This window comes from Balaenoptera physalus (assembly GCF_965194825.1).
Source record: "Balaenoptera physalus genome assembly, chromosome: 15".
In the NCBI taxonomy this organism is placed as follows: domain Eukaryota; kingdom Metazoa; phylum Chordata; class Mammalia; order Artiodactyla; family Balaenopteridae; genus Balaenoptera; species Balaenoptera physalus.
Window position 1 is genome coordinate 58,844,370 of NC_138894.1, and position 13,765 is coordinate 58,858,134.

Consider the following 13,765-nt stretch of genomic DNA (forward strand, 5'->3'; position numbering starts at 1 on the left):
GTGAGAAGTGAAAGCTCGTGCTTCAATTCTTGGCATCAGAGCACAGGCTGGTGCCTCTGTTTCACAGTAGGACTGAAGTTTGTGTTGGCAACTCAAAGTGTTCTCTAGAACAGCCCTCCTTTCCAAGGAAGGAGAAGGTAGGAGAAAAACATGTGGTGGGCACTTTCTGTGTGCCAGGTTCTGTCCTGAACAGTCTGGTGTGATCCCGATCGCATTCCAGGGAGGCAGACCCTCCAGTCCTACCTCACTGGGGAGGAAACGGAGATTCCAAGACGTTCAGAAACTCAAGTAGCAGAGCCAAAATGTGAACCTAAGCCTTTCTGCCACCAAAGTCCAGCTCTTTCCATTACACAGAATTGCCTGGGTTTAAATAGCTCTTGAGCTCTTGGTCTCTTGTGGGGGCATTTTCTGGGTGCAATCTTGGCTAATTCCCACCTCCAGGTTCGCATTTCTCGTTGCCTATTCTCCACCTGTACAAGTCCTACCTTTTTTTAAAAGACCTAACTTAATCTTATTTCCTCCATCAAGCCTTTTTTAGACAATTTCGGCACAGGGGGACCTCTTTGAATGGTGTGAGTAGACGTTAGATATACAAAGGGGTGGGTTGCAGTGGACACTGTTGATTTTTAGCTAACATTCATCTTCCCATTTATTCATGTCTTACAGATTCTAATTTCTATGGGATATTTACTCCTCCACTTAAACTCAGTGGAGAGTGATCCCATCCCAGCTCCAAGAGTGGATTGTGGCTGGTCTATGCTAGTCACAGAATCCTACTCCCCTCACCAGTAGTCAGCCTGGGATTGGGCATGTGGCCCAGCTCTGGCCAGTGAGATGAAGGGAGAAATTGCTGGAAAGCTTCTGGGAAAGAGACGTGGGAAGAGACAATTTGTGCTTCTTCAGTAGGATGTTTCCATGTCTAGAATTGCTGTGGACATCCTGCCACCCAACATGAGGATGAAGCCCACTCGAGGATGGCAGAGCAGGAGGGAAAGGACTCCTTGAGCTGTGGTGTCAAACACTCTGAGCCTGCCCTTCCTCTGAACCTGTGCTATGAAAGATAATAAATTCCCTTGCAGTTGAGGACAGTTTGAGTTGAGGTTTTTTGTTACTTGCTGACAAAAACGTCATAGCTGATACACTCTCCCTGCTTTAACACACAGTATTTGCACTGTTTGCCTGACACGTATCACATACTGCCTTGTCGTCTTTATTGTATTGTTGTCTTGTGTCGTTATTTAACTTTTTCTGTGTTTATGTCTCGTCTATGAAGTCTACACCAGCTCTTCCAGCCCACATAGATGTTCTCTGAATTCTTATAGAGCTTCGAAATAGCAGTCAAATCTCTCATCCATTCATTCCAGAAGTATTTATTGAGCCCCAGTTATGTGCCACACTCTGGGCAAGGGCTGAGGATACAGCAGTGAGCAAGACAGACATGGTCCCCACCCCACAGAGCTTATAATCTGTTATGAAATGTTTGTGTCTCCCCCAAATTCGTATGTTGAAATCCTGACCCCCAATGTGATGGTATTAGGAGGTGGGGTCTTTGGGAGGTATTAAGCAGGTCATGAGTGTAGAGCCCTCATGAATGGAATTTGTGCTCTTATAAAAGGGACCCCAGAGAGTACTCTTGCCTTCTTTCCACCGTGTGAGTCAATTGTCCTCATAGCACTTGACACGACTGATCCCTAAATAAGCAGTCACATAAGTGCTAAATTAATGAAGGGATGAATGTGTAAATGGATAGATGGAGTTAAATAAACAGTTAAACATTTTCCTTCCACCTCTCCAGTTGGGAGGTTACAAACGAATCCTTCTCTTGCTGCCAGAATCCTCGTGGTTGGGCCTCAGGAAGAAAGGCTTCCTTCAAAAGTGAATGTCCATGGGGAGTTCCCTGAGCCTCTTCCCTGCTGGTGGTACCCTGACTCCTTTATTGCCCAAGCTGGCTTCATCCTCCTGGCTGAGGGATCTGAAGGAGGGGAGATCCTAGGGTTCCCAGGCACATGTGACCCCGAGCTTTCCAGGCTGGAGCCCCACCTCATCCTCCTCCCCAACTGCACTGATTGGTGGCTGAGTAACCCTCGTGGATTAGGTCCCAGGAGCTCTGGCCCTTCTCTTTCCCACTGCGGTGGCTTCCTCTGGCCCAGGAGACCGGATGTGCTCCTGCTAATGGTCTGGAAGTGCTCTCTCCTGCTGACCCAGACTCCCAGGAGGTCTTGAGAGAGGCAGAAGTCTGGAGAGAGAACGCAGACTGATCACTCGCTCCTGGGGTCTAAACTCTGGAAATACTGAGCAGGCCCATGCCTGAAGCAGTCCAGATGACAGCCAGCAGGTTTCGCTGAGGATTATCTAAGTGGGCTGTTAGAGCCCGGACCCTGGGAGGCGGGCAGGGAGGAGGAGCCCAGGAAGGAAGCATCGAGTCCCCTGTGGCGTGTCCCTTAAAAATCCATCAGCCAGGGCTTCCCTGGTGGCGCAGTGGTTGAGAGTCTGCCTGCCAATGCAGGGGACACGGGTTCGAGCCCCGGTCTGGGAAGATCCCACATGCCGCAGAGCAACTGGGCCCGTGAGCCACAATTACTGAGCCTGCGCGTCTGGAGCCTGTGCTCCGCAACGAGAGAGGCCGCGATAGTGAGAGGCCCGCGCACCGCAATGAAGAGTGGCCCCCACTTGCCACAACTAGAGAAAGCCCTCGCACGGAAACGAAGACCCAACACAGCCATAAATAAAAATATATAAAAATTAAAAAAAAAAAAAAATCCATCAGCCAGGCCTATTTGCAGGCAGGAGTGAGGACTTGCCTGCGGCTGGACACAGAGCCTGCCCCGGGGGCCCAGCTTAGCACCTGGACTGGCCTGTGCTCGAACGCCAGCTACCTCCAAGTGTGACCTGCGCTGGTCCTGACCGTCTCTGAGCCTGCAAGTGTTGCAGAGGAGCAGGACAAGTTATGTAACTTCTGGGGCCAGTGCAACATGGAAATGTGGGGTCCCTTATTCAAAATGATTAAGAATTCCAAGATTGTGACAGGATAGCCTTAAGCCAAGCGCAGGGTCCATCTAAGCACCAGCCCCTGGGCAACAACAAGGTCGCCCTCGTGAAGCTGGCCCTACAGAGGGGTTACTGGAAAAAAGTGTGAGTGGGGGGCGAGTCTGTACTAACACCTGTTCACAAGTTAACCACCAACCCTGGGTTTAAAAGAAGGGGCTTTTTTCCCCTTAGGTCTCCTTCCTGGGACCCAGAGGTGCTCACCATTGACCAGGTGAAAGTGAGGGGTGTTTTAGTTTTGTCGGCCTTGGAGTAGAGATTGTGTGTGGAGTGGATCCAAAATGAGAGGGTCTCTGTTAGAGGTCACAGAGCCAAGACACCTTGAGGTGGCCATTTGTCCCATTGCCTTTGGTTTAAGTTAAGGCACCCAGGAAGCCCTCTTTAGAGTGTAATTCACCTCAGTGCCAAGGATGAAGTAACACATTACCGCCTTGGTGAGAAACAGTCTATAGGACCTTTGGCAATGAGCCTTCAAGGGAGGTAATACAGAGCCAATGTGGAGTTTGTAAAAGTCCTTGGATAGCAAGGCTTTATTCAAATGGCAAAACGTGCTCATACTCTTGAATAGAAAGACTCAATTTTGTAAAAGTGAAAATTTTCCCTAAATAAATCTAATTCAGTGTCCTTCTAATCAATGTTTTAAATTTGGCCAAAATAGTATTAAAATTGATTTGGGAAAAATAAAGTTGGGAGGAGAACCAGGAGAAATTTTAAAAAATTTGTTTTAATAAGAGGATAGGACTTTAGATATTAAAGTACCTTTTCAAGGACACATAAAGGGGCCCCTGGGACCCTCAGCTCAAGCAGGTCCAGAGGATGGTCCTCTTTGTTCCTGTATCCTTGGCCGCTGAGCCCCTGGACCAGGGCTTGGAGGCTGTGCTGCTCAGACCCCAAGCCGCTCTGGCTGCTCTGCCCCAGTGCTGGACAGGGCATTCCGGGAAGCCAGAGGAGTTGCCCACTGCCCACTGCCTTCAGTTTGCTCACAGACACACAGGTGGCTTCAACTCATTGGGAGGCCTTGTTGCAAAACCTCCTCTCCTACAGATGAGACTCATAAAGAAATTTGCACCAGTTCCTGGTACCTGGCCTCGCCCTCACCCCAGAGGCTAGGGGAGTCATCAGGCCCAGGAAGGTCTTGAGTAGGAAGGCAGCCTGCTGCGTCAGGCACTGCCGACACACGGAACTAGGCTCCTCTGGGTTATTGGGTGTGGTACACACACTGGTTATGACCTGGGTCCTTGTGCTTTGTCTTCTTTGTCTCCACCCAAAATTCAAAGCATTAATGTAAAGGATGGGGAACAATCAGGATCAACATGTGGTTCAGAGGAAAGCTGAACTGATCGAGACTGGGTGTGATGTTTCTCTGCATGTTGGTGGCCTGTCCTCCCTCATCCCTCTCCCCACCCTCCCCTCATTCCCACGGATAACTGAGAGTGAGGACTATTCCAGAAAGCAGTGGGGATCCAGACACGGGGACATCCTTAATCCCTCCAACAGCGTTCCTGGTAGCCCTGAGCTCCATTCCCACAGAGGTCACTTGATTCTCTTGCTTCTCTATGGATTTGCTTGAGGGCAAATGGTTTGGAGTGGGTGTTGGAAGCAAAATCCCACGGCAGAGGTTTCTCCCCCTTCTGGAAAACATTCTTTGTTTTTGTCTAACACCAGGCATTCAGAGCAAGTTGCCTTTTGTCTCAACTGGGAGCAGACTTTGGTGGGCCTGTGGTGGATTTCTTTTTTTTTTAATAAATTTATTTATTTATTTATTTTTATTTTTGCCTGCGTTGGGTCTTTGCTGCTGCACACGGGCTTTCTCTAGCTGCGGCGATAGGGGGCTACTCTTCGTTGCGGTGCGCGGGCTTCTCATTGTGGTGGCTTCTCTTGTTGCGGGGCATGGGCTCTAGGTGTGCGGGCTTTGGTAGTTGCGGCACGCGGGCTCAGTAGTTGTGGTGCACGGGCTTAGTTGCTCTGTGGCATGTGGGATCTTCCCAGACCAGGGCTCGAACCTGTGTCCCCTGCATTGGCAGGCGGATTTTCAACCACTGCGCCACCAGGGAAGTCCCCTGAGCTGGATTTTCAATCTTTGCCTGCATCTGACTCAGGACTGGTGGATGGAGTCATTGCAGGGTCTGGGAGAGAAAAAGCAAATTAGCCGGAGGTATCAGCCCTGCCCCCAGCAGAAGCCTGAGTGGGGTCTGGAGTGTTGACAGTCACTGGCTGAGGCTGAGATCAGCTGTCACTGCAGACAGAGCTGTTTCTTATTTTAATACTGCGGCATAAACTGAGAAACTGCAAGTGCAGCTTCCAGCAGGGGCTGCAGCTCAGGGCTCTTAATAGGTCCTTAGAACAGGCCTGCAGAGACTGGCTTTCTGGGAGCCGCAAGAGCTGGGGGCCTCGTGCTCAGCACCACACCCCCTCCTCCCAGTCCCTGCCTGCTGCATTGCACCATTGATTCAGTGAAGACATCATCCTCACCCCCTTTGGAGAGCAGCTCGCTGCTCTGTTCTGACAATTAGACTAGCTGCTGCAAAGAAGCACTCATCCCCGCTGACATATGGCTTTTTAAAGTGATCAGTTGCATTAGCAAATTTCTTATTAGCTCTGCTGTCAGGAGGGAGCTCCCGCCACATTAGCTTGCTGAGGTTGATGCATAACTTCCCGGCTGTTAATTACCAATGCCAAGGACTAAAGAGATTCAGAGGCTGGTGAGTGGATGGGTGGAGGCCCCCATTCTCTCTTACCCCTCCCGTGGGAGGTCAGGGAACCTGGGGCTTGGTGTTCAGCTTCTCAGGTCTGACTCTGCAGTGGCCCTGCACTTTGGGCTCCTGATCTTGGGGGGTAGGGCCCAGGATGCCCAGTACCATCTGGGTCGATGGAGGTTGGGTTGTCCAATAGGGCCTCCGGGATTTGGCAGCTTGGAATCTGCACAGCATCTCTTTTGGAGCTGCATTTTTGAGGCAGAGCCTGGACTGCATCCCAGAAAGTTTCTCTGGCCTCTCCTTGTGGGGTTCAAGGCCGCCAATCCTCCTCATTCCTGGTCCCCTCACTCCAGACAGCTCAAGAGTCTCCTCCCTGAAGGTGACCTGCTCATGTCTCCTGCTCAGATCTTCTTTTGGTGACTATCCAAAGAACTGTATATTCAGGATGTTCAGCCCCCGACTTCCATGGGCTCAGGCTTCCCTTTTAGATGAGGAATTGCATAAAACTCACACGCATTGGGGAGCGAAATGAGAGGAGGCAAATTTCAATTCTTTGTTTTACCTATTGCCCCAGACTAGTAAAAGCATTCAGAGGGTCTCTGATTCCTTTGAGAATCAGACAGAACTAACAGATCTTTATCCCCAGGAAAAATGCACATACGTACACATGTGCATTCAGTTTGGGGACCCTCTGCAGCCTGTTTATGAATCCCCATTTTATAAGTGCCCTTCCCAAGCCCATGGGAGCAGCTGATCCCTGGGAAGGGACCAAGCAGCTCCTCCCATAAGAAGTGAGGTCGGCTCCTAAAACAGCAGCAGAGCCAGCTCCCCGGGGCAACCCTAGGCCCTGTTTGGGTAAAAGCTGAAAGATGCAATTGCATCATTCCTTGGGTTACATTAAACGTGGTGAGACTGAGACGTGGGCTTAGGGCAGCACTGACTTTGTGGTCAGGTCTGCATTAACTACTCCTTCTGAGAAACCTGTTCCTGTGGTTGGGAGGCTGCTGGTCCTGGTGTGTTCCTGCTGAGATGGGAGGTGGGAAGGAGGAGAAGGAAGCAGAGACTGCGGCAGAAAAAAGAGAAGATTCTGAGATGGGTGCGGGGGAGGGCGTGTGTGTGTGTGTGTGTGTGTGTGTGTGTGTGTGTGTGTGTAGAGAGAGAGAGAGAAGGGGGTAGGGAAGAGTGCTGAATTCCTCATTATTCAGCCTAAGGATGCTTGAGATGGAATCTCAGAAAAATTGTGAGGATGGATTTGCACTCTTTCACACACACGGCCTCAAATTCTGCATCATCTTGAGCTTTGGTAGGTAGGCGTAATGCTCTGCTCTGTGAAATCAAGAAAACGCTCTCCTTTCTTGTCAGCTCTCAGAAGGCTGGGCTTTAGGAAATCCCCCAGGGAGAGTGGAAAGGTGGAAAGAGGTCCTCTAAGCATGTGAGGGAGCTACCAAATTATTTTCCAGGGCCCCAGATTGTTTCCATGACTTCCTGAGGGAAGCAGGAGGGCAAAAGTGCTGTGATAAGACCAGATCCAGCGGGATTATTTTGAGGGATGGAAGACACTGATGGCCAACATGGATTGCCTCCTTCTCTGTATTTAGGAGCATGTCTTAACTTTAGCCCAGACCCCGACACAGCCTCGGGGCCGCAGGCTATCCAGGGCCCATCCTCACCCTCCCCTCTTGTTCCCTCCTCCCTCCAGGTTGATGCAGTCATGAGCTAGGCTCTTGTTCCAAGCCTAGCCTAGCATCTGCTGGTTTCCCAATCTCCTTCCAGGATGGCCCTGCTTGGGATCCAGCCCCACCAGTCTGACCCGCTTGCCATCCCCTTCAGGTATGTAGTCCCCGTCCCATCATGTCTGTTCCAGTTCTGACACTCGACTCATTTTTGAGGGCCCCTCTTTGGGCTTTCTAGGTCCACACCATAGCCCTCCCGGCTTTTGCAGCTCCATGTTCCAGAAACTGGGGCATGACAAGCTCCCCCTCCCACCCCCCCGCCAGTATCCCATGTACTCCTCCCTCACGCTCAGGACAAACATCGATCTGGCCACCAAGGGCGGGTAATCAGAGATGTTGAAAGGGCTCAGGATTTTGTGAGCTTGTGAAGAGATGACTCAGGCTGACCTGGTTTCTCTGAGGACCACTGGCCTGCGTTTAAGTCTGTCTTCTCCCTGCCTGTGAGGAATGGCCAAGACTGGGCCCTGAAGCAGAGGGGTCAGTTCAGAGAAAGAAGAACCCTGTTGGCTGCCAAGAAGAGATGAAATTCTGTAGCGGCTCATGGGTGAAGGGAAAGAAACCCATCTCTGGAAGTGGGTTCCAAACATCTACCATCTGTTCTACGTGGTCTCTGCGGTCCTCCTTTCCAGCTCGGGGATTCAGGGACTGCTCCCTCTGGCTGCCCCAGCCCATGCCTCTCGCTGGTTTATAAAGTTAGGTGCTCTTTGCCTGGGTCTTGGGGAGAGGCAGCATCAGTGGCCCAGGAATGTTGGAAGCATGGACCATGGTTCTCTAAGAACTTAACTTCCTTTCAGAAGAGAATTTGCAATGGGGGAAATTGACCCCCCCCCACCCAGTTTCCAGTTCTAAGACCCCTGTTCCCCATAACAACCGGAGCTCCATGGACAGGAGAGAAAACTACTAGAAGCAGCCTCCCCTCCCCGCCCCCAACTCTCTCTGTCCCCTTTATGTGTTTTATTTTTGTCATAGCACCTATCATGATCTTTTATTTATTTGTGTATTTGTTTACTAGGTATTGTCTCTCTCCCTTTACTACCCTCTCTTCCGTTAGGCCTTGTCTTGTTCACTGCCACATGCCCAGCACCCAGCACAGCGCCTGGCCCACAGTCGAGGTGTACAGTCAGTATCTGTTGATATGAGGAGCAGTGGTTAGGATTTGGAGAGGAGACCAGGACCAGGGAGGCCATCAGTGCAGAAAGAGTTAGTGGGACATTTGGCACTGTCCTCTTCATTACTCTTCAGAGACTTTCCACGGCCAAGTGGATAAAGTCCAGATTTGTTATCCTGACGTGAAAAGCCCCAGTCTGACTTCCTAGGCTCATTTCTTGCTAGCCTCCCCTTAAGCCTCCAACGCTTCAGCCTCTCCAAATTGCTAAATGGTCCCCATATTCCCAAGTTCTTTCGCGTGTGTTCCTGTGCATGTTCCCGCCAGAAATGCCTTTTGTGTACACAATTAGGAATTATCATATCTATTTTTACAATGACTGTGAGGATTGAAGGCTGTAGTATAGAACAAACTCCTAGCACGGTGCTTTGCCAAAATGAAGTCCTCGCTAAATGCTGGTTAGCATTCTTTCCCTTCCTCTCTGTCTAGGGAACCTATCAGCACAGGGGGCCAGTCCTCTGTGAAGTCTCAGGCCCAGGGAATTGAATCACCCCCAGGACTCCACAGTGCTTTGTTCTTCCCACAGTTAGAGACCTGTTAGAGGGTCTGTGTCCCCAAGCTGCCAGCCAGGGCAGAGGCATCTGTGTCTCCTTTGTGCTTAACATGATGCTTGGCACACAGTAGGTGCTAAATAATGTCTGTTGAGTAATTGGAACCAAGGTGGGTCTGGAGGTAATGGGAAGGAAGGTCAGTATCTGTGCCCTCCTGGGCTGGGAAATTTGGGGGAGGAGGGGGGCGGTGTCTCCCCCCTCCATTAGGAGATGGCCTAATCAGCCATCTGGGTACACTGGCCATGAAATCAGAATCTGCATCCCAGGCACTACAGCCACATCCAATTTTCCATCAATGAAATATTCAGCCGCTCCACAGCCACGGTCTGCTCTGCGCCTGAAAGGGAGGGGCTCGCGCCTGCTCAGTGCCTGTCTCCCGCTCTTCCCCTGCACACACCTGCCCTCAATCCCCAGACCAGGCCCTTTGTTATCCTACCTCTGTGCCTTTACTGATGCTCTGTGCCCCAAGCGTCACCCCCCACAAATAAGGACTACCCTTCCTCCTCCACCTCCTTCCTAGCCAGCTCCAACCCACTCTTCCCCAAGGCCCACCATCTCCATGAAATCTTCATTAGAAGTGATCTATCCCTCCCCTGGACCCCAAACACACATCTGAACAGCAAACACACACTTCACCATCCCAGCCAGGTGGGATTAGTTCTTAACTGGACGCATCCTAATTCATATGGGATGAAGACCTTTGGCTCAAAACGATGGTTTGCTGCTGCTGTGGCTTTCCCCTCTGTAGACTGGGATTGGGGCTGGGGTAGAAAGAAGGAATGGGAATTTCCAGTGAAAACAATAGGGGACTTTCAGGGACCTCTGCCTGGCTTGGAACCCTAAAGCCTCCCCACTTTAACCAAGAACAATTCTCCAGACTTGCCCCTACTCTAGACCAATTACTCTGCAGGGGCAGGGCAGGGGAAACTTTTTGGTTAAACACACAGTGATCTCCAGCCACAATGCGCTGCATCTGGGAGCACGGTGACTGCTGTTCAATGTGGTGAGTTTGGGGATGTTGTGAGATTGCCAAGTGGCACAGTGATGAGCTGAAGGCCATACATGGCAGAAGAAGGGGCATCAGTGAGGGGCCCCTTGGCCAACCCTGTATGATCGGAGCAATAGTGCCTGGCTGCATGCATCTTGAAATTAGGTGTGAATAAGATGTTTGAAATCAAGTCTAGTTTTCACACACTACTCGTATGATTTTGATCCTATGGTTCCTAGGTGGCGGTGCCGGCTAGCACATTGCCGCAGGATGGCGTGGGGAGAATGGGGATACAATTTGGATTTGGAGTCAGGGGGATGGGGCTTGAATCTGGGCTCTGCTCTTTGCTCAGCCGAGTGACCACAAGGCAGACCTTTACCTCCCCGAGTATTGGTGTAGACACGCATGTTGAGTTTGTGTGTGTGATGTGTTTAGCTCTATCCATACAACACTTTCATTTTTTTGAGCATTCTTTATGTGCTAAGACCTATGTCGAACATTTTCTTTTTGGTACCCTCATTTAGTCCCCACAACAACTCTGGGAGGAAGATATTATTATCCCCATCTTAGAGTTGAGCAAACAGAGAATTAAAAGAGAGGTTAAGTAACTTGCCATAAAACCCATTCACTAAAGGGTAGGTCTGGGATTCCACGTCAGGGTTCCCAAGCACTGTGAAATTTTGGGCTCCTGTAAATGGGAGTAACAATCTCTCCATCAGTGTGTCTGAAGAGGAAACAGGATAATCTATATGAAAGAGTCTGGTAAACTGTAAAGTATTATTTTCCAAAGGAGAAGACTCAGTTCTTGACCTCGAGCACTTTATAATCCAGCTGAACTGATCAATAAGATCTGCGCGGTGCTTACTTAGATGAAACCAGGTGTCAAAATGTCCAGTGCACACCTTTGCTAAGTGATCCAACTTCTCATCATCACCAATGGGACAAACAGACATGGCGTGACTCCTGACACCATGGCATGCCACGGGAAGGACACCGCCTCATCTTCGTAGTATATTCTTGCCTCGGAATATTTAGCCTGGATCAAATCAGACAAATCCAGTTTGTGGGACATTTTTTAAGACTCTTTAAAGATGCCAATGTCATAAACAACAACAACAAAGGCAGGGAGACTGTTCTAGATTAAAGGAAACTAAAGAGACATGACAATTAAATATACTGTGTGAATCTTGATTGTATCCTGGATTTTTTTTAAAAAAGCCATAAAGGATATTTTGGGAGAATCAAATAAATTTAAATATATTCTATAAGCTAATATTACTGTATCAATGTTAAATTTCTTAGGTGTGATAAGGATATTGTGCTTATAGGAGGAATTATTGGTGGAATGGTTCTTAAATGTTTGGGATGAAGTGTCAGGATATCTGTGAATTTTAAATGCTTTTGCAAAAAGAAAGTGTATATATATATATATAGTATATAAATATGTGTATATTTACATAAATATTTATATACTTGTATAAAGACAGAAAAAAACCCAAATGACAATGTTAACACTTGGTAAGTCTAGATGAAAGATTTATAGGTTTTCCTGCATTATCTTTTCAAGTTTTCTCTAGGTTTGAAAATTTCCCAGTAAAAATTGAGAAGTTGAGCAAATAGGTTTAATAGGGAGGGCCAGTAACTTGCCATAAAATCCATGAATTAAAGGGCAGATCTGGGACCCAATGCATGTTACAATGAGGAGGGGCGATAGCTATTGAAAGAAACCTAGAGCTGAACACCTTTATCATATAACAAATATCTCCACCAAACATTTCTTTGTTGGCTCCACTTTTTATTCAGTGGGATAGCTTAAGAGGGGGCCCACAGGGTCCCAGGATCTAAGGTAGCTTCTCCACTGTTCTACAGGTGTAACTCTTCTATTTTGTTGTTCATCGGGACTGCTTTCCCTTTGGCTACTGCGTAGTCAAAATAACCCACTGCCCCAGCCTCCGGGTTCCTAGGAGACAAGGATCAACATCCTCACAGAAGCTGGGAATCCTCTGTAGCCCCATGGTTTCCATGGTGCTAACAAAGCCCATCTTTACCCACAGGAGGGACAAAATGCTGAGAAGAGGACCTGCAGCCACCTCGCCTGTGGGCCACTATCAGAGTCACCTAGGATGCTTGTTTAAAATGCCCCATACATAAAGGGTCAGGGCCTGGGAACCTTATTTTAACCAGCACCACAGGCAACACTGCAGCGCACCAAAGTTTGAGATCTGACAGTCTAGGCTAAAACCCAAACCTCTAAAGCTGGCATTCAAGGCCTGCAAAGCTTGGCTGCTCTTACTCCCCAGCATTACCTTCCCCTCCAGCCAGGCCGAAGGGTTCCCTAACCTGCCCTCCAGCCTGGGCCTTTGCGCAGACCCACACTTCCCTGGAATCCTTCCTCTCTCCCCTCAATCCATGTGATGCCAGTTGAGCTTCAAGTCCCGCCTATTCCCAGGAGCCTTCCTGATCACCCTGGCCCACATCCCAAGGGTTGCTCCCTTTCTCTGATTTCATTCAATGTGAAATTGGTGGCACCTGATTTAATACTTTATGATACACTATCTACTATGGTTTTCACTTGCTTTGGTTGAGTTAACGTCATTCTCCTGCCAACCTGTGAGATTCTCGAGGGCAGGGATCCCATCTTTATCTCTTGCATCCTCCTCAGTTCCTAGGACAAGGTTCAAGTCCCAGGTAGGTCCTCAGAACCAGGTTGCTAATAATCGAATTGAAGGAAATTTGGGAGAAGAACGGTGTGAAAGAGAGGCTGTAGGGGAGAAAGAGGAGGGAGAAGCTGGGCTCCGGCTGTAGCAGTTTTCATGCAGGGCATGGCCACTTCCGTTGAGTCTGGGATTCCAGGCTCTGTGGATGGATGTTGTTAGGGTGACCATCCCTCCCCTCCCCCATAACTATTTGCATTTGGGGCTGGGCTGCTTTGGGGGGTCTCTGCCCCTCCCGCCCCCCGTAACAATTTGCATCCAGGAATTTACATAGACGTGAAGGAGCTTTCTGAGAGGAGGCAGGGCCTGGCCACCTTGCCATTTTCCTCCTTTTTTGTTCAAAGTCACCTGTGGTGAACCTGGACCTGGAGGTGTGGGCAGTGGAGCCAGGTTGCAGAATAGTATGGCTGCAGCCCTGAGTAACTGGACTTCTCCCTGAGGCTCTCAGTAATAGTAGTCCTGTAGCTCCTTGGTGACCTACCCGGGATTCCTCCACTGACATCTGCCCAGCTATGCTAGAAGCAGTTGAGACCAGCAAGTAGGGCTGTGTGGGGCGAGGGTCACTGTGGATATTTTATCGTAAATGTAAGTGGGATCTCCCTTTTAGGCCCAGGAAGGGGAAACCTCCCATATTCACGCTGTTCCCAGATCCCCTTAGGCTGCTCCCTGTCTGGGCCGCCCTCTCCCCTGGGTGATGCTTGGTAAACTCCCCAGGGGGACCTGGCTGGATTCCCCACGGTGGGGGAAGACTCTGCTTGAAGGCCTCTGTAAGCAGCTCCGTCTCCTGAGTGAAGTGGGAACCATGACTATCTCCCAGGGCTGCGAAAGAGGAAAACCAGATCTTATTCAGGCCAAACAAAGGGCTTGAAATTG

The 13,765-nt window shown here is 49.6% G+C and overlaps 1 protein-coding gene across 5 annotated transcripts in view; it reads left to right on the forward strand.

Moving 5' to 3' along the window:
* LOC309644250 (uncharacterized protein) overlaps positions 1–13,765 on the forward strand; it is a 70,733-nt gene that overhangs the window by 17,682 nt on the left and 39,286 nt on the right. For 2 of the 5 annotated variants that reach the window (XR_014254305.1, XR_014254308.1), the window contains exon 2: positions 667–1,083. The gene's annotated coding sequence lies outside the window, so the exon portion shown is untranslated. Of the gene's footprint in view, positions 1–666; positions 1,084–2,760; positions 5,748–7,440; positions 7,572–13,765 lie in introns of those variants that run through there. The other 3 variants (XR_014254306.1, XR_014254307.1, XR_014254309.1) reach the window with 2 other exon arrangements.